This window comes from Antechinus flavipes, chromosome 1 (genome assembly GCF_016432865.1).
Source record: "Antechinus flavipes isolate AdamAnt ecotype Samford, QLD, Australia chromosome 1, AdamAnt_v2, whole genome shotgun sequence".
Classification (NCBI taxonomy): domain Eukaryota; kingdom Metazoa; phylum Chordata; class Mammalia; order Dasyuromorphia; family Dasyuridae; genus Antechinus; species Antechinus flavipes.
Genome location: NC_067398.1, coordinates 57,483,248 through 57,508,261, shown reverse-complemented (window position 1 = coordinate 57,508,261; position 25,014 = coordinate 57,483,248). Strand labels below are relative to the sequence as shown.

At 37.7% G+C, this 25,014-nt stretch overlaps 1 protein-coding gene and 1 long non-coding RNA gene across 4 annotated transcripts in view; one reads left to right on the top strand and one right to left on the bottom strand.

Moving 5' to 3' along the window:
• LOC127552930 (uncharacterized) overlaps window positions 1-12,311 on the bottom strand; it is a 71,809-nt gene extending 59,498 nt beyond the window's left edge. The window contains exon 1 of the long non-coding RNA XR_007951623.1: window positions 10,746-12,311. This is a non-coding gene — a long non-coding RNA (uncharacterized LOC127552930). The remainder of the gene's footprint in view (window positions 1-10,745) is intronic.
• MGLL (monoglyceride lipase) overlaps window positions 1-25,014 on the top strand; it is a 187,432-nt gene that overhangs the window by 33,639 nt on the left and 128,779 nt on the right. The window lies entirely within an intron of this gene.

Sequence of the window (25,014 nt, the reverse complement as noted above, 5' to 3'; positions counted from 1 at the left end):
GAATGATGGAGATCTTACTGAAATAGGGGACTTAGTAGGAGAAGAAAATTTTAAGATGAGAAGGTGAAAATGTTGTTTGGGGACATCGTGATTTTGAGGGGCTTTTCCAGGCATGGAGACTGGCAGAGATTTAAAGCTCTCAGGAACAAATAGGATCATCTAAAGCCAACTCTCAAGGTGGTTGGAATTATGGATATGGGGTTCAGGAGAAGGATCAGGGTGGGCAGCATAGACTTAGGAGTTCTCCCCAAAAGAGTTATAGCTGGCTAATAGAGATGAAGATTTGTCCATAGCTATATAGTCTTTTTAATTGATGTTCTGTGAAAATGTAAGGATCAGAGGAAGTTCAGAGCCCAATTCTCTTATTTTATTGCAGAAGGGACTGAGCTCCATAGTTAAGTAAAAAAACCTCAGGGCTTATGAATAATTCATGAAACCAGGGTTTTTGATGGCAAATCCAATCTTCTTGCTTTCTACTGTTCTTAGACACTGGGAAAGGAACTTTGGCTAATAGGAGTGATGATGAGGAGGATGAGGATGATGAAGATGATGATGATAAGGAGGAGGAGGAGGAGGAGGAGGAGGAGGAGGAGTCATAATGATGATAACTTTCATTTCTATGGTTCTCTATAAATCTTAAAGCACTATATAAATAAGAGTTAATTTTTCTTATTGTTAGGAGTGAGTGAATTCCAGTGTATCATAGGCAACAGTTATAATCTGGAAAGTTGTTAAGGGCCAAGAAATGAATGGCTTGGCTGGACTCTTCATATCAGGGGTTCCTCACTTGGGCCCTATGGTGGGTAGTTTTCAGAAGGTTCATACATTTGGGTGGAGTAAAAAAAATGACATTTTAATTTCTATATAATTGAAATAAAAATTCCTTCATAATCTTAATTTTATTTTATGCTTTAAAAAAATTTATTCTGAGAAAGTCCAGGAGCCTCACCAGATTTTTAAAGTTTTCTATCACACACCAAAAAAGGTTAACAGATTTGATCTATATAGAAAACCTTTTTTCTTGAATAAATAGTTGAGAAAATTCCTCCTTTATACCAAGAAGATAAATTCTTTGAATATAGGATTTTGGTCAAAGGGACTTAGTTCTTTATTTGTTCAGGAGATCTTCCAAGCTTGGGATCCTGTGTATACGTTGCACTGACTAGGGATATAGAAGCACTGACAAAAATGAAGGAAAAAGTGGCATCATGGTAGCGGGCTATTGAATAGTGCTGATTGCATGTATTTTACTCCAAAGAAGACTAATGGGTAAGCCAAGTGGGAAGAAGGATAAACAAGGAGAACTAAAAAATTTCTCTGCTGAAAAATCTCTTTCCTTCATGTATCACTGAATTGATATGTTTTTGCTTAACAATTTTCTTCCTGGGGATGCACAGACCTGTCTACTCCCTATCCACCTGGAGAATTGATGGCTATCCTTAATCCTCATCACCTACCTGGGACTTAAATATAGGTTTCTAATGTCATAGTCCCATGGTGTCCTAGTTTGCCTTTAGAATCAGTCCTAAAAAATTCAGTTTGTCTGGTTCAGTGTAGTTTCCTTAGCCTAGGTGAATCCAGGCTCTTTGAATTTAGATCTCCTAGTTTAGTCCAAACCCTTACTGATCAGCCTCTTTTATTCTTCCCATACATTGGAAGAAAGAGGAAAATGGAGGAAGGGAAAGAAGAAGAGAAGGAAAAAGAGGTATTCTAAAGCTATATGCTACTGGAGGAAAAGTAGGTCAGATACCATCTCTCATTCTCTCTTCTTTTTGTCTTTCTATTATGGATACTTCCAAATTCCCCTCTTCCTAGAAATATCTAGAATTTATCTTCCTCAAATATCTATTTTTAAAGTTTTAAAAATCATAAATGTAATAACATAAAATGGAACAAGTAAGTAAATCAACAAAAAAAATAAAATTATATTTAAAATGACAAATTCTAAACTTTTTACATTTTGATAACAGAAAACAGTATGTTTACCAAATGCAGTAATATCTCATTTGCTTTGCATCTCTTTTTGAATTTTTTCCCATTTGTATACTGAAAAAAGCTTTGTGTCGTTGGTGTGAGATAAAGACCTTTGCATTCAGAGTTAGAAGAAATATTTCAGCTATGAGACTAATTTTGCTCTTTGAGGCTCAATTTCTTCATCTCTAAAATGAGGATAATACTACTTGCACTAATTACCTGATGAAGGTTCTCTGAGGAAAATGCCTTGTGAATCTGAAATCAATAAATGTGAGCTACATATAGTGTGGGGGTGGGGGGGAATTTATCAGGAGACTATTGATCCATTGATTATCTCCACCCTCCAATGATGTAATTACAGGAATAAAGGGGCTAGTATCAGAAAGAACAAGATGTTAAGATCTTGAATGAAGTGGAAAAGAGCTTATTATTAACTTAATAGAACAAAGTACGTGATCTTTGAGCTTGATTGAATTACATAACTGTTGGCTATTGGCTATCAGTCACATCCCTGATGACCCTTTGAAACATTAAAGCACAGGACAGTTTTAAGGAGTGTGACCTCTGGCAGCCGTGAAGGAAGTCAGCTATGGAAGAAGAATCCAACTCTTGAGAAAGCTGTATACTATGTCTTTCTCTTCTCTTGTGCCCTTAGCAGAGGGGAACAGTAGAATTAAAGCCAGGGAGAGCTTGGTGGGGCTGGACTCTAGGTGACAGAGCATAGACAGCTATAGATTCAAGACACAATTAGCCCTGGAAGTTGTGAATGTATTTATATGGAAAGGAAAAGGTCCAGATGAGCAAAATCCCCAGGAAGGAAATGGCCCACAGGGCCCCACAAGAAAAGACAGGTCATTGGGGCCCCATAGATTAGGGATAGATTATTTGATGTCTGTGTGCCTTCATCTTTTTATTTAGCAAGGCAATTGAGGTTAAGTGACTTGCCCAGAGTCACATAGCTAGTAAGTGCTAAGTGTCTGAAGTTGAATTTGAACTCAGGGCCTCCTGACTCCAGGACTGATGCTCTATCCCCTGAGCCAACTAGCTGCTCCATTGTGTGATTTATACAAGTCTTTCCCAAGTTCAAGAGGGGAAATGTTCTGTACCTATTTTTCTTACTAGTCCATCTCACTAAATGCCTTTGCTTTGAATTAATTGTATCTAAGCCCTTACTATTAAAGGTAAGCAGACCAGTACAATTTAGGAGTTCAGACCACAGAGTACCTTTAACATGAGAATAGTCATCTCTGGAGGACCTAACCTGCAAATACCTCTTGGGGGTTCCACCAGTGAGGGTGATACTCATACATATGCATACATATCACATAGACACACACAAATACATATATGCATTTAGATATATACATACATATACATGTGTATATACACATGTATTTGTAGTCATGTTTTACTAATTTTGTTTTCATTACTATGTTTTTTCTGTTTAAAAATTTTTTTTATTTTATTTTTAAATTACACAGTAATGATCCATTTTATTGATAAACCAGTTTGTTCAGGCATTCTTCAGTTAATAATTATATCATTTCCCCCCAATTGTTTGCTACTGTGCTTCCTACTGCTATGAATATTTTAGCCCAGGATTGATGGGATTTTTCCATCTTTTAATAGCTTCCTTAGAACATCTGTCCTGGTAATAGGATTACTGGGTCAAAGCTCATGATCACAATTGAAACTCCTTTAGCATCTTGCCTGGTCACTCTCAAAAAATATTGTATCAATTCATCATTTTATCAACAGTATAACAGCTTGTTTTTGTCAGTTTTTCTTTTATCACTTTAAATTATCTTTATCAATTTGGTGAGTTTAAATAAGGCAACACCCCAGAATTGTTTCAATGTGTTCTTTTTTGATTATTAGGGAGTGTGAACAATCTTTCAATGACAAATTCCTATGTGATTTTTTTTTTCTTTGAGCATTGTCTGATCTATCCATATACTTTGATTATTTATCTTTTGGGAAATGGATCTTGTCCTTATAAATTTGTATCATATTCTTATAGAATTGGAATATCAGATTTGTATCCAAAGCATTTACCATAAAATATTTTCCTAGATTTTTTTTTCCCCTTTTTCTTTTGGATACATGACTTTTTTGCTCACTCACTTATTCATTCTAAAACATCGATTCAACACTTATTGTGTATACTCTATTATGGTAGGCCTGAAAGAAATAATAAGTTTAAATAGATATAATCTAGAAACATAGTTTGTGAGAAGACACAAACATATAACTATGAAATGCAATATTCAATGATATTTATTTTAGAGGTTCAAAACAGAGATCTGAGAGAACCAATTGTTATTAATTGGAAGAATTAGAGAAGACTTCCTGGAGAAAGTGGCATATGAATTGAACCTTAAAGAAGGATAGAAATTTTTACTAGGAAAAGGAGTAGAGGTATCAGAGGGCATGGGCTTAGAAGATAAAGTTTGATGCTAGAGAGATGCTATCTGCATATATATACATATATATATATATATAATATGTCTGTTGTGTGTATGTATATATAATGTGTGTATATATATACCTATTTGTGTCTAATGGTAGCTATTTCAAAGTTGGTGTATGGGGAGATGAGACAATAGCACCCAGGATACCTTAGAATCAGCCAGAATCAGGATAAGCAAAAGTCCTTAGTCTTTATTCTTGGTCTTTAAGGGTAGAAGTGAGGGGATGGATGCAGGATCTCCACAACCTCCTTCTTCCTCGTCCACTGCCAAAGTGACTCTGGCTCATACTCCACCCCCTAGTCCCTCCTACAATTCTCTGTATACGCCAATTATCAGGCCAGCACAGGATAGCGGGAAGGGCCATTCCCCAAGCACATGCCCATAGAGTATTGTCCAATCGATAATTAGCCCTAAGTGCTTGAACCGACCTCAGTGCAACGACTCAAGAGTTTCAGCCCTCTATAGGGAGAGAGGAAAAAAAGAAATTTATATCATAACTTTGTGGTATATTTGGAGGAAATAGCAAGTTGTACACGGTAGATTTGCAGTTTCATGCATAATCATCTTTTTATCGTACCATATTATGGAAATGTTTGTTTTGTTCCATGAATTAAAGTAAAATAAGCTATTTTTTAAAAATAATGTTTGAATCATTAAAGAGACAGGAGGGAACATAATATAGTGAAATGGCAGAAAGTCAACCAATTTTGCTAGAATATAGTATATGCAAAGGTTACCAGTGTAAGAAGAAAGGATTAAAATATGGAACAATTTCAGATTATGAAAGGCCCTGAATACTAGATAAAATAGTGTGAACTTTCTTTTGGAAGCCATAGGAAGCTATTGAAGATTTTTAAGCAGAAGAATTATAGGACCATGTCTGAATTCAGAAAAGATTTTATGGCAACAGTATGAAAGATGATTTGAAAGGATTTAAGAAGCTATTACCATGGTCTCGGTAAGTGATATTGGGGTCTTACCCTAGAGTTATTGTAATAGGAACAGAGTATAGGAGAGAAGATAAGAAAGATTCTAGAGAAATGGAAATGGAACCACTAGGACCTGGTAAATGATATGAGGAGTGAGGGAGAGTCAAAAGCAAGATTTTAACGATGGGAAACTGGGTTAATAATAGGAATTGAAGTCAGAAACAGGAGTGAATTTGAGGAGAAAGACAAACAGCTTAAATTTGGCTATGTTGTATAGAGGTCTCCCTTGAGGGCAGAGAATGTTGTGTTTTTGTCTATGTATCTATAAGGCTCAGCACAATTCCTAGCACATAATCAGTACTGGAGAAATGCTTGTTGAATTGAATTGGATTGAGTTATTTGTGAGACTTCCAATGGAAGGATTCCAGTATTCCAAGTTAGCCTAGTGAAAATGGTTATAGTCAGGTCTGAAATTCAAAATATGGCATAAGACTAGAGATATAGGTTCAGGAGACATCTGTATAGAAGTGATAGTGAAAGCTGTGGGAGTAGATGAGATTTCTAGGGGAGGGAATATAGAGAGAAGAGGGTCAAGCACAGACCCTTGGGTAATACACATATGTTCAAAAAATCCTTTATTTTTATATAATCCTATCCATCTGTTTTGTCTCTAGTAATTTCTTCCATTTGTGCAAGGGATAAGAATTTTTCTCTCCTCTGCAATTAAGATTAATGTTTCTCTTTCTCTAAATTTTAGTGTTTTTTTTTAAGAAAAAAACTTTAAATCATTGATCCACTTAAATTTCATTCAACAGACATTTATTAAATACGTAACACATGCGAGCTGCTGTTTTTGATGCTGGTAATTCAAAATCTAAAAAACGATATTCTCCTCTCAGAGAACTTACATTCTATTTGGGTCGGATGGTGGCAGAACAAATATATATACATATACACACATGTATGTCTCTCTCTATATATAGGTATATATGTAAGTACAAAATAATTTCAATAGGGAAAGGGCCCTAACAATTGGGAAAGAGATTAGGGAAGGTTTTGTGTAGGAGGTAGCTGAATGAACCTTAAAGAAAAATCACTTGAGATACCTGCTTTGGCATCCATTTGATCCAATATTAATTAATTCTCACATAGTGATTAGCAGCGTGCCTTAGGAGGCATCTAGTCTGAGTTGTTTGCTCTCCAATTAGGTGGCAAGTCATCCGAACATGGGACCCACATCTTCCTGTCTGGTACCCTCCCTTATGAAGTTACCCAGTGCCTACCATTTGTTTTGGCAGATTATCTCACGGTAACAGAGTGTTGCAGGCTGCCCTCAGATATAGCTGTTGGACTTGTTCAACCAGTTTTGTGGAAACCAGCAACTGGCTTTAAAAAACAGAAGAGCTGCTCCCGCCCTGGGGAGGAAGGGAGGGCATTTCATGGTCAGGAAAGAACACTCCGCTCTATGACAGTGAAGTCGTTTCAGTGTGTCAAGCCAGAGGTTCCCCTGCTCCCTGCCACCTCAGCCATTCCGGCCGGCCACATCAAGGCAGATCTATGCTTGTCCTGTGCTTTCCTTCCACTGACTGAGGTCCTGGTAATGAGCTATCAGTGTCTGTAAACAACAATGACATCAGGGACCAGGACTGAATAGTCAGCTTCAGGTGCAAGATAGATTTGTGCCTGACCCAGTCAGGCAATTATTTTACTAAAACTCTCACGCTTTAGAGTAAGGCGCACTTCATCAGAGCAAAGAGCCCTCATCACTCACGTTATATTAAAAGCAGGAAACAAAAAGCACACTTGAAATCAGGAAGATGCTCACGTTTTTTCCCCTTTCTCTTAAAAGAGGGCAAGCCCAGGATTGGATCAGAATGATGACTGGTCCATTATCGCTCTCGGCTCTGCTCAGTGCTTGCAATTTGCTTAATTGCCTTGTGTCTCCATTTTGCCGTCAGTAGAAGAGGCTTGACATGGTAGCTTAACAGCTTCAGCCTGATCTCTCTGGCGCTAGGATGGAAATTTAACACTGTATCTCAGGTCACTCAAGTACCATTTAGCCATTTTCAATTCATTTCACTGAGTGGTAACTTACACTCTGTTCTTCCCTTGCTTTGTGGTCTTAGCCCTCTGACACAGAGTGGGACAAATGAGGCTAGCAGGAGTCAGAGGGGGGTAAGAGAGGAGCAACGAGAGCCCGAGGATGGAGTTAGTGTCTGAATAGGACCTATCAGGAAGCGTGAAGACCAGGCTGGGGCTGGGGAGAGGCAGGGCATGGGATTCAAACTTACCCTTCCAGGTAAGTCATGCAAGTATTCTTGCTCCCATTTTAAAGATAAAGGAATCGAGACTCATTGGCTTGAAAGATTAATCCGACAGCTATGAAGAGTCAGAGGTGGGTTTGAGCTCAGGTTTCCTGGTGTTTACTTTTGCTGGAGGAGTGAAAATGTTTTTCTTCAATCAATTGATGTTCTGGTAACAAACTATCAGTGTTTGTAAACAAGAATGATTCAGGGATGGGAAAAAAAAAAAAAAAAAACAACTTAAATAGCTGCAGCCAGCTTTCCTCCCTAAGTGCTAAAGATAAGAAATTCAGCATGGGGATCAGCCGGTCAGTTTTTGGAGTTCTATTGAGTAAGTGTTCCAGGGCACTAAATTAATTAGCTAATTGATTGATTCTTTTAGCAAACATTTGAGAGGCAGCAATGTGGTGGAATGGGAAGAGTTCTTGAATCTGGGCTCAGGTGATTGTCTAACATCTTAGAGCTGTGTGACCTTCACCTTGAGCAAAAGCATTTAAATTCTCTGGGTCTCAGATTCCTTACCTTCCTACTGGGAATTCTGACACATTGGCTCTCTATCTCACAGTGATGTTGAGAGAAGCAAATGGCATAAAGTGACTGTGGCTACATATATAAAGGTGGTTCTTAAACTTTCAATACCTTTAAAATATTAAAAATTATTGAGAACCTGTCCAAAGAGTTTGTGTTTATTTATAGATATTTGTCATAATAGAAATAAAAGCTAATATTTAATTTGTAGACCCTCTGAACCACACTTTGAGATATAAAGGATAGGGACCCGGCCTGTGATTTCATGGGCAAAGAGAATTTCTATTGAAGAAGCTTCCTTTACCAAGTGCAGATTTCATATCTTATAAGTATGAATTCATACCTCTATCTATTATGACAACCTGCCTCTCTTCTATATATAAGCAGTTCTTATCATTAAGTGCCTACTATGTGGAGAAGCCTATTTTCAATACTGAAGGAAATACACAGATGAATAAAACACAGTCTCTATACACAAGAAGAATGCAATTATCCAAATGGGGCATAACTTTAAATTTTGCCAAGAAGACTTACTCTTTCCTACTCTTAGACGGACCATAGAAAGAGCCATTCTTTCAGGGGCCCAGCAGATAATGGATTTTGCTATGCTTGTGTCTTAAAAAGATAAAAACATATTACTGATCCTTAGGCTTATGCAGAAGGAGATTAAGAATTTTATATGTCCACTCTAGTGTTTTATGTCTTTACTGTGCTGTTGAAGGGGCTGACACTAGAGAAATAAGCAACATTTTGCCTTAAAAAAACCAATATGTGAAATTATTATTGGGAGCTCATTTATACATAATTCCAGGTGTAGATATATATAAATTCATTCAAAATGACTTGCTTTTCCCAATTGGAGTTTATAATCAAATATAATGATGATTTGAATGCAAAGAAATAGAAGCAATTTTTTTCCTGATTTGTTTTACCTCTCCCACCAGGAAGCAATGAATTCTCTCTCTTTCCTCTCCCCACCTTTGACTCTAAAACCTTGCCACTCACTTACTACTTAATTTCTTATTACCTGTGACAATTCAGGTAATACTCAATTTTTCACAGTTTTATTTCTACAGCTAGGCAGTAAATCCTTTAAGATCAGCCACTGAGCCCAGAACCTCTACATGTATCTTATATATGCATATGACAGATATTCAAATGGTCTTTGAATGAATGAATTTACTAGCTACTGAAGGAATGAAGAAATGAAATGTATACAAATGCAAATGGAGAAAGGAAAGGATTAAAAGCCTTCTTTCCTTTTTCTTCCAGGATTAGAAAGGTGACAATCCTTCTGTCCTTTGCTTGGTCAGAGTTCATCAGGAGGGTTGTTTTGCAGTTTTGGATACTGTAGTGTAAGAAGAATATTGATGACCTGGAGGACTTCCAGAGAAGAGCAACTAGGGACAGTCAAGGGCCTTGAATTCATGCCATAAGAAGCTTGGTTGAAAGAATTAAGGGTATTTAGCCTAGAAGAAAAGAAGACTGGTGAAGTGGGAATGTAACAATAGCTGTCTTCAAGCCTTTGAAGAGCTATCATGTGGTAAAGGGATCACAATTGAAATGGTCTCAGAAGGTAGAACCAGGAGCAATGTGAGGAAGCTGCACAATGACACATTTAGACTTCATGTCAGTGACAATTTAAAAAAATGATATTCCCAAAATGGAAGGAGCTACTTCAGGAAGTCATAGATACTCCTCATTGGAGGTCTTCAAGCAGAAGCCAGACTTGGGGATGTCATGGTCAGGATTTCTTTTATGTATGGGTTGGACTCAGACAGTTGAAGTCCTTTCCAACTCTGCCATTCTATCACTCGATGTGACATAAAAACTATAAAAATAGTAGGTTTATTATCTCAATTCTGACTCAGAAGAATTATATAGCACCTTTGCCCAATCTCTTTTGAAGATCACAGGGATTTTTGGGTTCTCCCCTCAGCCCCTCAGATTCCTCCTTTAGTTGCCAGAAAACCTACATCCTTATTGTGTTGTCCAGAGAAACAGTCCTATTCCTTTCTGTTCATCATTGGCTAGTGACCATTCCCTTTAGCCTTTATTCACTCTGATAACTAACTGGAAGGACCTGGGGACAAAAACACTTCCATTGCTTTCTCTCCTTCCCTTTCCAAATGGTAATATTATTTAATACTTAAGCCACAGTCCTGGAATACTGTGTGTGTATCTGTATATGTGTGTGTGGTGGGGAGTTGGCAGTTGGGTGGTGGGGAACTGGCAGTGTGCTTTCAGCACAGCATGACCAGACATAATTTTATTTGAAACAACAAAAACTAGATGCTAACAAAGTAAACAAGTCATCTTTTTTTCATGAACGTAATACCAAAATCATGTTTAGCATTCAGCCTTGCCACTCAGATATTGTCAGAGCATTAAGCACCAGATTTTCCTTAGGACTAAGAGCCCTTGACTTATGTGGCTTCTTAATTGAGATAATAACTTGTAAAACTGGAAGGTTATGCTGACTTAAGAAAGAATGAGAAATGGACATTTATATTAATATGACAATTACAGAAGTGACATACCTTTTCATCCAGAGATCGGTGCTGAGCTTTCCTTCTTTGGACCTTGAATAAGTCTTTGTTTCTCTCTTATAAAATTATAAAATTCTGGCTTTGGGGTATTATTTTGTGCTTAGGGCCATAGAATTTGACCTGAAAGGGACTTTGGAAGCAATTGAGTCCAATCTTTCATTTTACAGATGAGGAAACTGAGCTTCAACTCCAAATCTCATGTCTTCCTCCCCCAGCTTCTCTTTATATGGCACATCTCTCCTATTAGAAGAGGTAAAGATGATTTTTTTTCATTTTTGTCTCTCCCCACTGACGCATGTATACTTCAATACTTCCAAGGTTCTACAATTTCTTTGGCATAGGTGGTACTTCTATGCTTCTGTAGATGACCCCCATGATTCATTGTCCGTCCCCTAATGGACTCACATTTGTTGATGAACCTTTCCAAACTGAGTTGCATTTGTCCTTGGATGGCAGGCCAAACTGTTCACCTCTGACCTTGAACTTGAGACCCTTCCCATTTGGTGGAACCTGCCAGAGGTTACATACACTCCACTAGTTCAACCTTCAAGAGCTCAGCCACCATGAAGTTCTTAGGAGAGAACATTATAAGCCCCTATTCAAAATGCTTGTTGAGTTGATATCCAAATGTCCCGATTTCTTCTCATGGTATTTCTAAATGCTTCTCTTCCCCACGCACAACTCTTTAGGATGCTTCTGGTGCTAATACTTTCCTTGTAACAGGACAACAGCCTGCTTTTTAAATGGGGGCATGTCTTCACACATTTTTTTTTCCTTTTTTACAAGAATCTTTAAATGACAGAGGCTCTTTGATGGGAGAAGGACTGCTGCCATCACTGCAGTAGATGTTTGCGACAGTTTTGTTGGTGTGATAATTTCTTCCAGTTACCATAAGAATGTTCTGCAGATACAAATCTGGCTTTGTTTTGCAATGGAGCCTAAGGGGAAATAATAGCAAAATAAGCCTATGTAGTGAATAGCAACTGTTGTTGCCAATTTTCTGTTTATTAGTTGACTCTTACCTTGTAAGTCTTGATCCTAGTCCCAGATTCACTTTATTGTGTTCAAAGAACAATTCAGTAGGTCCATGTCTAAGTGAATGATTCTTAAAGTGACACACGATGATTAATTGAAATTACAAGTCCTGCTTTTTGTATTAATGGTAGCAGGCTCATAAACTTATAGAGGCTCATAGATCCTCCAAAGAGCTAGAAGGATCTGAAGGACAAGCTAGTCCCAGTCCTGTCATGTTGCTTCCATATCATTGACTCTTGCATGGGACTCCACATTTCATTCATATAACCTCCACCATAGTTGAGGACACCTCTTGCCTTGCAGCAGTTTCCTAATTAGTCATCCTGTTTCCCAGTTCTTTCTAATCTGTCTTTGATACAACTATGAATTTGGTATTCTCCAAATACCAATCTGACCATGTCATTCCTTGACTAAAAAATCTTCAGTGTCTCTTTATGGCCTCCAGGGTAAATATATATACTCTTTTATTGGACATTTAGGGATCTTTACAAGTTAACTCCCATCTATTTGGCCAGCCTTATGTCCTAGTCCTCCATTTGATGTCCTTTTTGACATTGCTTTCTGTCATTTTGCAATACAATATACATATATGTGTACATATTTATATGTATACATATGCACGTATATATGTGTGTGCATGTGCATGTATATGTTTGTGTGTGTGTATACATCTCTCTCTCTCTGTCTGTCTCTCTGTCTGTCTCTCTCTCTCTCTCTCTCATATATATAATTTGTCCTTACTTTTCTGTGTCATCCTACAAAGATTTAGAATTAGAAGATGTTTTAGAGATTGATTAGCCCAACTCTCCAATATGACTCATGACAAAAATGAAGGCCAGAAGAGATAAATGCTTTGTTTAAGGCCATAGAAGTTGTAAGGGGCTGAGATGGGATTTGAACCCAGATCCATCCTCTGTCTCCAAATCCAATGCCCTCTCCGTAATTTATAATCCTCCCCACTCCCAGCTCCCACCCTACCCCATACCATGTTAGCCCCTTAAGAGCAAGGACTATTTTATTTTGGTCATTTTCCCAATGCTCCTCACATAGCTGGTACTGAATAAATATTTAATCCAATTCAGCACGGAAAATTTTGGTCTAGTGATACTAGGTCACATTTCTACAGCACTTTCCGGTTTACCCAGTCTTTTCTTTCCACCATCCCCAAGAGGTAGGTGTTACAGGTATCATTATTACAGATGAAGAAATTTCCCCACAGTCTTGATTCCTTTGAAGGAGTGGGGTGGTACTGACAGTAAAATCTTGTCCTTAGAATCTTATAAACCAGTTCTAGGAAGGGGTGGAGAAGAATATGGCTACCACAGCTGGTTTGAAGGTCTCTCTGGCAAACCTTCAAGGTCTCTTTGTTTTGTGATTTCCAATTCTACATAGTGACTATTCTTTCTTTTTAAAAATAAGGTTATATTGATGTCTCTTGATTTGTATCCCCCCCCCTTTTTTAAAACATCATCACAATTCCTCCTAGTATCGCATTTCCTTCCCCTCCCAAAGAACCATTCCACATAACAAAGAATATTTTAAAGACAAAAACTTTTTAAAGAAAAAGGAGAGGAAAACAATCAACATAGCTGATCAACAAGTATATGAACATCTGAAAATATGTGCAGTGTACCATATTTGTGTCCTCACACCTCTACCAAGGGATGAGACAGAGTGTAGATGTTACCTATTCATATGTATTAGTCCCAGATCCACCCTCCTGCTCTTTCTCCTGAAATTTTCTGTGTTTCAATCTTAGATTGATCACCAGTCCCTATTTCAATGGACCATCTTGGGTAAGGTGATTTAAAATCATGCCTTACTTTCTCAGTAGGAGTTCAAACAAATTTTTTTTAACTTTCCCATTCTTTTTTTCTTCTGGAAATTGGATTTTAATGTAAAAACAATATTTAAATTTCATAGGTGAGATTGGGAGTGATCACAGGGGAAATGATATAATTTGGGAAACTTTCAGTCTCATTTAGAAGACTCAAACCTATGAGGGATGCTATATCTTTGCTCATCCTGTTTCTAGAGAGGAGGTGTTTGGAGAGAAGTGACCTTTGGATAGCAGTTAAGTAAAAAGGTTGTACTAATATTTGGATAGTGCTACCCCAGTGAAAGAGAAGCTGCCTCCATATTTTTTTAATAGGTACATCTAGGCCACAGGAAAACGAATGAATCTGAATCATACTTAAAGACAGCTTTTTTTTCTACTTACCAGGAAGTTCAACCTTGAGCACAGAATTATAGGTTATTAGACCTGGAAGACATCTTAAGAGACCCTCTAGTTGATTCCTCTCATTTTACTGACAAGTAAAGTGAGGTCCAGACAAGAGAAAATACTCATCTGAGGTTACATAACTAATTAGTGGCAGAGCAGTAGCCTAGTGTTCTTTGCATACATCATGATCCATTTCAGAGCTCTAGGCAAAGAGCGATTTATTAATTTAAGTGTTTAAGAATCTCAATTTAGTTAAGTGAAGCAATTTGCAAATGTAAATTAAGCATTTCAGTATATTTATCCTTTTTCTTTTGATCAATCACATTGCATGCAGGGAAAAAAGGACCCCAAAGTTTTCAGTTATTTAGCAACTTCTCTACAATATAACTCGCAGTTATATAAATACAGGCTAACTTTGAGATTATCCTTCCAATACCTTTCCCTATCTCCAAACCTATATCACTTGTGATGGCTTTTTCCTAATCCTCATCCTTCTTGACATTTCTGTAGCCTTTTATACTGCCAAATTACTCTCTTTCCTTGTTATTCTCTTCTCTCTTAAGTTTTTCAGGACACTGCTCTCTTCTACCCATCTGACTGTTTTTCTCAGTCTCCTTTGCTGGATTGTCACCTAAGTCATGGCTGCTAGCAGGTAGGTGTTACAGGTGTTCTTCAGGGTTCTGTCCTTGATCCTATTCCCTTCATCAGTTAGATGAAGACTGCATTTGTGACCTCTTTTCACCAGGGAAATTTTGCATGACCTTGGGTAAATATAGGCATATAAAAAAGGTATACAAATCAAACTGATGATAAATCATAACTTCCTGACCTCCACATTTAATTACAAGACCCCATATAGAGTAGTAAACCACAGTTAAAGAAGCTGAGTTCTAGATATTTCACTTGGAGATCTCATTAGCTCCCAAGGGTTCAGTTATCATTTTTGTGAAGATGATTCTCAGATCAATGTATCCAGCTCTAACCTCTATTGATCTCCAATATTGTCTTCAGTTGCTTATTAGGATTATGGTCCTATAACCATATTAAATCCAGCATGTCCAAAACTGAATTCATATTTTCTGTAAGTTCTCCCTTCTTCTAGATTCCCATATTACTGTCAAGTATACCACTACCCTTCAGGACCCCTCCCCCCCAGCTTGAAACTGAGGTATCATCTTCAATTCCTCAGTAATTCTCACCCTCATGGTCATTCTATTGCTAAGATCTATCAATTTCGCTTTTGCAGCATCTCTCAATATACTACTTTCTCACTTCTGACACTATCCCTATCCTAGTGCAAGTCTTTTCCCATTCCAGTCCATTCTACATTTAATCACTAAATAAATTTTCCTAAAATTCAGGTTCTATCATGTCACACCACATGGCCCCTCTATTGTATCCTCCCCAACACATACACACACTTAATAAATTTCAATAGCTCCCTGTCACTTCCAGGATGAAATGGAAAAACCTTCAGCACTCAAAGCCCTTCATGACCTATTCTATCCCTCTCTCCTTTCAAGTTTTCTTTAACCCTCTACCATATACCCTCCACCAGCTGCCTTATACTTTCTCACACCAGACACTCCATTTCCTGATTCTTGCATTTTCACTGACTGTCCCTCACTCATTCTATTTCCTCTTCTCTGCTTTATGACTTCTTTCAAGCCTCAGCTAAAATCCTATCTTCTATAGAAAGCATTTCTCAATCCCTCTTTATTCTAGTATTTTCCCTCTGTTGATTGTTAGCTATTTGCCCTATCTATAGCTTGTTTGTATGTAGTTGTTTATTAGATTTCAGGCTTTTTGACAGTAGAGAATTTCTTTTACCTTTCTTTGTATTTCTACCACTCAGCAAAGTGCCTAGTACATAATAGGTGCTTAATAAATGTTTATTGACTGACTGGCATATTAATCCTGGCATGAAATACAGTGAATATAAGAGGGAAGTCCCTTTTGATGTAACTATAAAGTTTCATCATTTTTTGGAATTTGTATACATATCTGTATTTTTAATTCCCCCTAATCTGTGCAAAGTGCTGCTATATATGTAATCAAATTCTAAGAACTTAAAAAAGTTTCTTGAAGAGGGGAGCATGGGCGTAGAACTGATCTGTGATTTAATCAATGTGGGGAATTCTCTGATGTGGAAACTCCCTCCAGTGATGCAGGTCATCTACTCATCTGTAACTTGTGGTCTTAAACAGTTGCACTGAAAAGTTAAATGAAAAGGAGATAGTAGAGGAAGAGAAAGTAAGTATTTCCCTTTGTGGAATGATAGATAGAAACGCAACTGGGTCAGGGCAAACCTGGGTTCTTTCCTTTTGTCACATGTCTAGAATGATATCAGAGATGGGATTTTCACCAAAGTTTTCCTGACTCCAAGATGGCCCCTCTGTATACTGTTTTGTACTACCTCATTTTTTTTTAAACTTTAAAATTTAACAAAAAAAATTTAACTTAAAAACTTTTAAAATTCAGTGAGACCCCACCCATCAAACACTACCAACTTGTACTATTCCATTTTATAAAAAAAAAAAAGAATTGTTTTTTTTTAAATATAATTAAATTGCTGTGAGATAACAGAGAGTTAGCTCAATGAAAAACATTTCTGGCTTTGTTTTATCTGAAAGCTCTTTGATATTATTTGTAGCATTGTTACTGACTGTAAAATGAGCTTAATAATTTAATATGGCTAGAACTGGGCTGATAAAACTAGTTTGTAAAACATTCATAGATGTAGTGAACAAAGGGAGTCAATTAGGAAAACAGCATAGTTTAATGGAGTCAAAAAAAACACCCAAATTTGACTCGTGGTACCTATAATTATCACCTTGACCTTGACAATGACCAAGACCATCATCACCATCACCACCAACTTAGGGGTGGAAAAAGTCTCACTTCTGTGACTTCTCTACCCATAGTCTTTATTTCCTAATCCATAAAACAAAAATAATAAAACTTGCATTTTGTACTCTACCAACTTGTGGTGAGGTCAGCATTTTTATGAACTAAGTTTTCCATAATTGTGACTTATTGGACATTGTTTCAGTCCTCATCTAAGGTTTCTTGTGTTGTCATGTTTATGTTTTAGTATTGTATTGAAATGTTATATTATGAGGAAGCAGAAGTGTTATTTCTCCTCTCACTCTAGAGGTTTTCTTTCCCCTCCTTCATCTTTTACTCTTCTCAAAACTCTTCCTACCATTGCTTAGCACCTCTTTTCACTCATGGTTATGTCTATTTTCTCCGATACAGTCTCTTTTTCCTGTAAATCGAAGAATTTTCTCTCTCTGTATCCAGCCACGAGTACTGTCACTTAGAATGCCATCTGGTCATTAAGAAACCCTGTGAGCTGGGAACATGGTCTAAAGGAGAGAGCTTAGGATGGCAAGTCTGGAGGCCTGACTGTTGGGTCTGATTCTGCTTGCTGGAGCCAGGTCGATTTACCTAGGTTTTCTTACTTTTGAATGAAGAAAATACCAGTCCTACTCATCATGTGAAATCACTATACAGGGAAAATACGGCAATGTCAAACATTTCAGAGTCATTTTGTTGTCATCTACGTATGTGTAAAACAGACAGTCCAGATGGACAGCTCGCTGGACCCAGATTTGGACAGCAGAATAGATTGCTTTCAGGAAATTACAAAGCTCTTTTTCTAACCCCAGGCTCTGTATGAAAGCAAAGGCCTATCCTTTCAATACTAACATTTTACCCTCATTGCCATATGGCAGCAAGATGTAGAAGGCTAGTGCCAGAGAAGAGGAGTATTACTGAGGGCAATGGGGAGGCGGGTGATGGGGAGGAGGAGCATTCTAGTCCCCAAGGAGGAAGTTGGAATTAAGAATTAGGAAAAATAGATATCACCAAGGCATTGTACCAGTGGGAGAAGAGATGGGCTGCTTACATGGAAGGAGCAAGAGATGATAGCTGGTCACCCCGAGAATTCCTCTGAAACCCTTTTGATATCATGACAAAGCACTGAAGCAGCTGCCCTAGAGAGGCAGGAGGTAGTGATGGGAGAGAGCCAGAAGGGCTGGAGATCAAGTCTGGCTTTACACACTTAGGTAGGCCAGGTAACCTTTTTCCGAGTGAACTCAACTGAAGGAATAAATGGGGCTAATGATATAACGGAAGAGGGCAAAGTGAGAAAAATAAATATAATTAAGAGAGAAGACTTGTTATAAGGACTAAATAAGATATTTGTAAAAAAAAAAAAAAGAAAGAAAGAAAAAAGTACCTGACACATAGCAGGTACTATATAAATGCTTATTCTCTGATGTATTCCTCCTTTCCCTCTTATTAGTCAATCATGTTGGGAAGCCCCTGCTCAGTTTCTTCATCTGTAAATTGGGGATAATAATAGTGCTTACCTCATAAGATTGTTGTGAAAATAAAATAATATTTATAGTACAGTGCTTATAATATAGTATAGTACCTAACCCATAGTAGGTATTATATACATGTTAGCTCTTGTTCCCCTTCTTCCTCCTCCTCCTCCTCCTCTTTCTTCTATATCTGCCCTCCAAAGGCATATACTCTAATACAGGAATAAGATACCAACATAATGAGTACAATATACAATGCTGCATGATAAGGACCTTGGAAGGTTTGAAAACAAAGTACTCTGTAAATCCAGAGGGAAAGATTATTGCTGACTAAGGATCAGGGAAGGCTTCCTGAAGGAGGTAGCATTTGAATTAAACTTTAAAGGATGAGTAGCTTTCATCTGATGAAAAGAGGGAGTAAAGATCTTACAAGCATTAAAGATAATCTGAATAAATTAAGAGGAAAGAAGGTTGCCATATATTGAGGGAGATAAGGATCTTATGAGATAAAGTTAGAAGGGTAGATTAGGTCCTGAGGCTGGAGAGGACCTTGAATGCCAGCAGATGACCTTGAAGAAGATTTAAAATCTGGAAGGCCATTTACTATCTAAGTGATCTTAAAAAGATCTCTTAATATCTTTGTGTTTTGGTTTCCTCATCTGTAAAATGGGAGTGTAAAATTTTTCTCACTCTAAATCCATGGTCCTATAAATAAAACTCAAGAGACAAAAGGGATCCAGTAAGAATTTTGAAAGGAAGACTGACATCAGTGGGCACTGGGGATACTGACAGACAGCTAGGCAGATCCTAGCTCTATGCATGAGAAAAATGTGGATGTAGCTATGGGACCAAGAAGTGTGCTCACCCTTCCAGCTTACCTTGCAGGTAGGAAAAGGCAAGAGCACCAGTGGAGATGATGGCAGGAGGTGACTACCCTTCAGGAAAGAGCCAGGAAGGTAGAAGAAATGTTGTTGAAAGGGATTCAGAGTAGCTTGTGGAAAATGGAGTAAGAGTGCCTAAGGGCACAATAGAGGATGTTGGGCAATGAATTGGGTGAGCCAGATTGGTCTCCTTAGGAGAAGGAGGAAGGTAAATGAAGAAAGATATAATTTTTCAGGAGGAAATGATGCAGGCATTTAACTTACACCCAAGATTGTAATCAGGAGCGGGGGAACTAGTAGGACAGGGAGTGAATTGGTATGGCTGCCATTTCAGTAGATGACAAAATTAACAAACACATCTATGAGGTCACTTTCTTGACTTGGGAACTAGGTTTCCAGGTCGGGGGAACCTAGAAGGACTGCTGCCTCTATGAGACTCTTCAGGTTTCCTTAGCAATTTAATGGAAGAAACTGAGATTCAGTAATGGGATATTAATTTCCAGCCTAAGGAAATGTGGACTGAATTTGCTAGATTGGAGGCAGTTTGGTCAAGTCAACAAATATTTATTAAGCACTACTGTGTTTCAGGCACTATAAACTCTGGGGCTACAAAGAAAAATGAAATCTTCTTTCTTTAGATTCAGTCTAAATGGGGACACAACATGCAAACAACTATGGACAACAAAATATATAATAGGATAAACTCACTAGATCAATAATACGGCTTAAAATTGCAACAATGACCGTTTTAGGAAATTGAATCTAGTTTCAGTTTACAAGACTGGTTAGGAAAAGGGATTGGGGAATAGCTAGAAGATATAATGAAGGCAACAAGAACCTGAAAGCCATGGACAGGAGCACAGGGAGGTAGGGTTGTACTCAAGGCAAACTTCCCAACAGTGAAATTTTGTGCAGAACATGGGTGCTTCAACAACTTGTCTGCAGGGTTTCTTTTGGCACAGGAGTGCAGACTATACACCTGTCCAAAGCTGGAGTCAGGGAGGCCAGTTGGGAGAGAACTTGGATTGTGTTGATACCAGTGGGAACAGAGAGAGAGCTCTCGAAGGAAGAAATGCTAGAGTTTGGTATCTAGTTTAATATGAGAAGGAACCTGGGAAGGAAAACTATGAATCAAGGTGATCTCAGAGCTTCTGATCCTAAGGGAGGTGCTATTGACAGTAAAGGGGAAGTCAGGAAGGCAGAGAAATCAATGGGGGAAGAATTGGAGGGTAGGTGAAGGTAAAAGTTTTATTTTAGACATACAAGATATCCCTATTTAAGTTTAAATTGCACTGAGAATTTAGGAACCTTTATAGTGCTTGAAGTGGACATCACCAAGTGGAGCTGTCCTGTATGCGATGGGAGGTATGAAAGTGAAGCTAGAGGTAAAGTCATCAGCACAAAGGGGATAGTTGGTAAGACCTGATGACTTTATAGAAGGAATGCTTATAAGAGAACCTTAGGATGGAATCCTAAGTGAGTAGTTGGGGCCATGGGGGAAAGACAGATGAAGAATGAATAGAGGAATAGGAAGAGAAGAACCAGCGGGGGGAAGGGGAGACCCACAGAAGCATGAGTTGGAAAGAGTTTCAGGAGTAAAGATAATGTATCATATTTAGGCAGGCAGGAAGTGCAGGAGAATCCTGTTCTTGATGTCTTGTGCTATCCCAAGAGGAGGAAAGATGGAAGACCTTCAAAGAGGTGGAAGACTTTTGATGAATTATTCTTCATAATTTGTCCTCTGTCTCCTTCTTCACCAAAGAAGGATTACATGAACCAAAGCAATAATGGGGAATAAAGAGACTCACAAGTGGTCAGATGGTCAATAAACATTGATTAGGCACCTGTATGGCAGGCACTGCACAAAAAACTAGAGATGCAAAAAAAGGCAAAAGACAGCTTCTGTTCTCAATTGGCTCAGTATAATGGGGAAGATAGCTTGCAAAACAACTATGTACACCATAAACTGGAAAAAAATAAATAGAGAGAAGGCATTAGAATTAAAAGGATAGGAAAGATTTTCTGTAGAAAGTAAGACTTTAGTACTTTAAGGAAGTCAGGAGACAGAGTTGAGGAGCGTGAGCATTCCAGACACTGGGGACAGCCAATAAAAATTCCCAAAGTCAGAAGGCACTGTGTCTTATTCAAGGAACAGCGAAGAGGCTCTGGATCTCAGTGTGTGTTCAATATAGAGATGTAAAGTGTAAGAAGACTAGAAAAGAAGACTAGTGGGAGATGGGTCAGGTCATGAAGGGCTTTGAATTCCAATCAGTGGATTTTATATTTAATCCTAGAGATGATAGGGAACCAATGCAGTTTTTTAAAGTATGTGTTGAGGGTGTGACATGGTTAGATTTACACTTTAGGCAGGGTAGTTGAAATAATTATAAGAACTGATATTTATAGAGAGAACTTTAAGGTTTTCAAAGTACTTGATTCTTGCAACAACTCTACTAGATAATATTACATATATTATTTCCCTCAGCTTAAAGATGAGAAAACTGAGAGATTCATTGACTTGCCTATGGCCACAAAGCTAATAAATGTGATAGCTAGGTGGTATGGTATATAAAGCTCTGGACCAAATCAGGAAGTGCTGAGTTCAAAACTGGATTCAAATGATTTCTAGTTTTGTGAACCTCTCTGAGTCTCAGTTTTACAATTCACTGCAAAATGGGAATTAAAAAAAAAAAAAAAACAACACCTTCCAAGGGTGTTGTGAAGATAAAATGAATTATACAAAGTGCTTGTAAATCTTAAAATGATATATAAAGGCTATTGTTGGGACTGCTGCTGTTGCTATTATTTAGTATTAGAAGTAGGATTTTAACTCAAGCTCTTTCCATTAAATTACAAGTGTCTTCTCTCTCAAGTCTCTTCCCAAGTTAGCATCAATAAATGATTATTATCAAAGGATGATTTCCTTAGCAGGATCCTGAAACTTCTCCAATTCCAAATCTCTAGCCCTAGACATGCTTCTTTTGACTAGTTAGGTAACTCCACAAGAATGTGACATGTCATGTCGATTTAGCCAAAGGATTTCAGCAAAAATGCTGAAAATGATCTTATAGAGATCATTCTCTCATTTTACACATGGGAAAATTTAAGGTCCAGAGGTTTACCCAATACTACATAGATATTTTTATTTGGAGTCAATATTTGAGCCCAGATCCATTGAATCCAAATCCGGTATTCTCTTTAACCCACAATCTCTTCTTCCCAAGTGTCTAACAGTATACCTGAAAAAAGTAGACCCTTCAGATTTCCTCATGGTTAAATCGTGCATGGACATCTTGGTTTAATAGTTACTGTCTAAATGGATATATTATTTCCCCCTTTTTATTTAAAATTTTGGTGCAACAAATGCATTCCAGATGGTATTACCTCTGCTGAGATACGTTGTAGCTTGCTGCAAAATCTGACTGACAAGCAGAGCTGTGACTAGTAATATTATCACTTGGGGCCTGTTAGGGAGAGGCAGAAGGAGAGAGATGACTGTACAGAGCACAGTGCATGCACAAATGCAGCCCTGCAGGGGAAGAAGCAGTCGGGGGTGAAGGGAAGGTGGCTGCTGTCAGTTAAGTTGGAGATGTGACTCGGGCACACTTGCACCGTGAGCTAGCATGGGCTGGCAGAAGCCTGTAAAGTGTGGTGCAGGGAATTCAGTCACAAGGGGAGAAAACAGCTCTTCTCCTGCATTTTAGTGCCCCCATATTACTTACATGTTGACAACTACAGCTAGAGGATGCTGTAGTACACAGAGCACCCAGCCTGGAAGCAAGAAGAGCTGAATTCAGATTCAAATGAAACACTGGCTCTGTGACTGGACAAGTCACTTAAAACTGTTTATCTGTTTGATCATCTGCAAAGTGGGGAATATAGCAACACTTACCTCCCAGGGTTGAGAATGAAATGAGATAATAATTACAATGCACTCAGCACAGTGTCTGGCACATAGTAATTATTACATAAATATTAGCAATTCTTCTCATTATTATTGTCAGAAAAGCTGCAGGCAGGACAGCAGGAAGCTTTGTCAACTTTTACATTGGCTGGAGGTGCGGACTTCTGAAACCCACATGGAATAGAAGAACAAACAAGTTTCCTATTGCTACCAGGGGATAGTGACTCACTCTTGAAACTCTGCATCCAAGTAATCATTCATATGATGAGATTTAGTCACATTCAACTGCCTGAAACTCTGTTTTCTTTTTCTGGAGTCTATGACAGTCAGAAAATAGTCTCTTCATTGAACCCTCCCACAGGCTTTATTGTATGCTTTATTCAAAACATTAGTAATGTCCCTGGAGACTAGGTCCCAGTGTCAGTTTTAACAGTACCCTTTAAAGGATCCCCTATCTTTAAAGAACAGTTTTGCAGCTGGCCAGACCATCACACAGTTTTGGAATGTGCTGAAGAAAGGATTACTCATTTTAAAATTTTTTTTATTTATTAATATTTGCAGTCTTATTTCACCATCCATAGGTGCTTTATGATGCAAAAGAAAAGAAAAGAAAAAGCTCTTAAGATTTTATCCCCTATATCCATGGAATTACTTCACTTCCTTTGGATGTTATGGTTAAGAACATTCAATATTTAGATTATATTATCACATGTGGTTCTAGCCTATTTCAACCATCTCATTTAGGAGTCACTAACAAAACTTTCTAATAGTAATCAGAGATTACAACCTAGTAAAAAGGAAAAATTGGGGAGGGGATAATTAAGCTTAAGTAGAAAATAGTGGTCCTATTTTTGAACCATTTAGCTATAAGCTAGTCTTAAAGAAAATAATATTTGTAAACTACTGTGTGAACTTTAAAGCATTATATAAACACTATTATTATTATTATCTATGTTATTGCATTTGTGTTCCATCTAGTTCCCATTGCAGGTTTTTTTTTTTTTTTTAATGCCAATAGGTTTTACATTGCTAAAAGAGGTATTTCTATCCTTGCCTGAAGTTACTGATTGACTGAGCTCTTTAAAGACACTCCTGAGTCATCCTACCTCAATAAGTAACAATCCTGAGTTTTATTAGAAAGGAGGAAATCACATCTAGGAGAGGGATTTCATAATTTAGCATCTGGCTTTGGTTGTAGTTCTATTCAGAACGGCCTTTCGAGAGTGAAACCCAAATTTCCATTATTTTTTCAGGACAAGTCACTTTATAAAAAAAATGTCTTTTGGCTTTCTATAGCTGATTCAGGAAATCTTCTAAACTGTTGCATAAAGTTAATCTCTTTCCTAAAACGTCAGCATTTTCTTCTATTCCACCAGTATAGTATTATCTCCCAGAGAGCTCCCTCTTTGTGCCATCCTGTCAATGGTAAATTTCTCCTCCAGCTCATGGCTGGCTCATAAACTCTGGGAGACTCATTGGGTCTGTAGAATATAGACTTTAATTCAACAAGTATTCCTTAATTCTTACTATGTGCAGGTACACTGTTTTCTACATACTGAAAATTCAAATATAAAAACCAGACAGTATCATCTTCAAGAAGTACTTTAAAATATTATATATATATTATAGAACAGAAACACAAACTGAGGAAGTTATTATAGCATTTAAAAAAATAGGATTTAGGGATTAAAAGGACCTTAGAAGAGGAAGAGAAGCTAACAAGCAATTTATTAAGCACATACTATAGACCCTATATTATGCTAAATGCTTTGCAAATATTATCTCATTTGATCTTTACAAGGCAGGTAGGTGCTGTTATTATCCACATTTAAAAGATGATAATACATATCAGATAGAGGTTGTCACAGCTAGTAAGTGTCTGAGG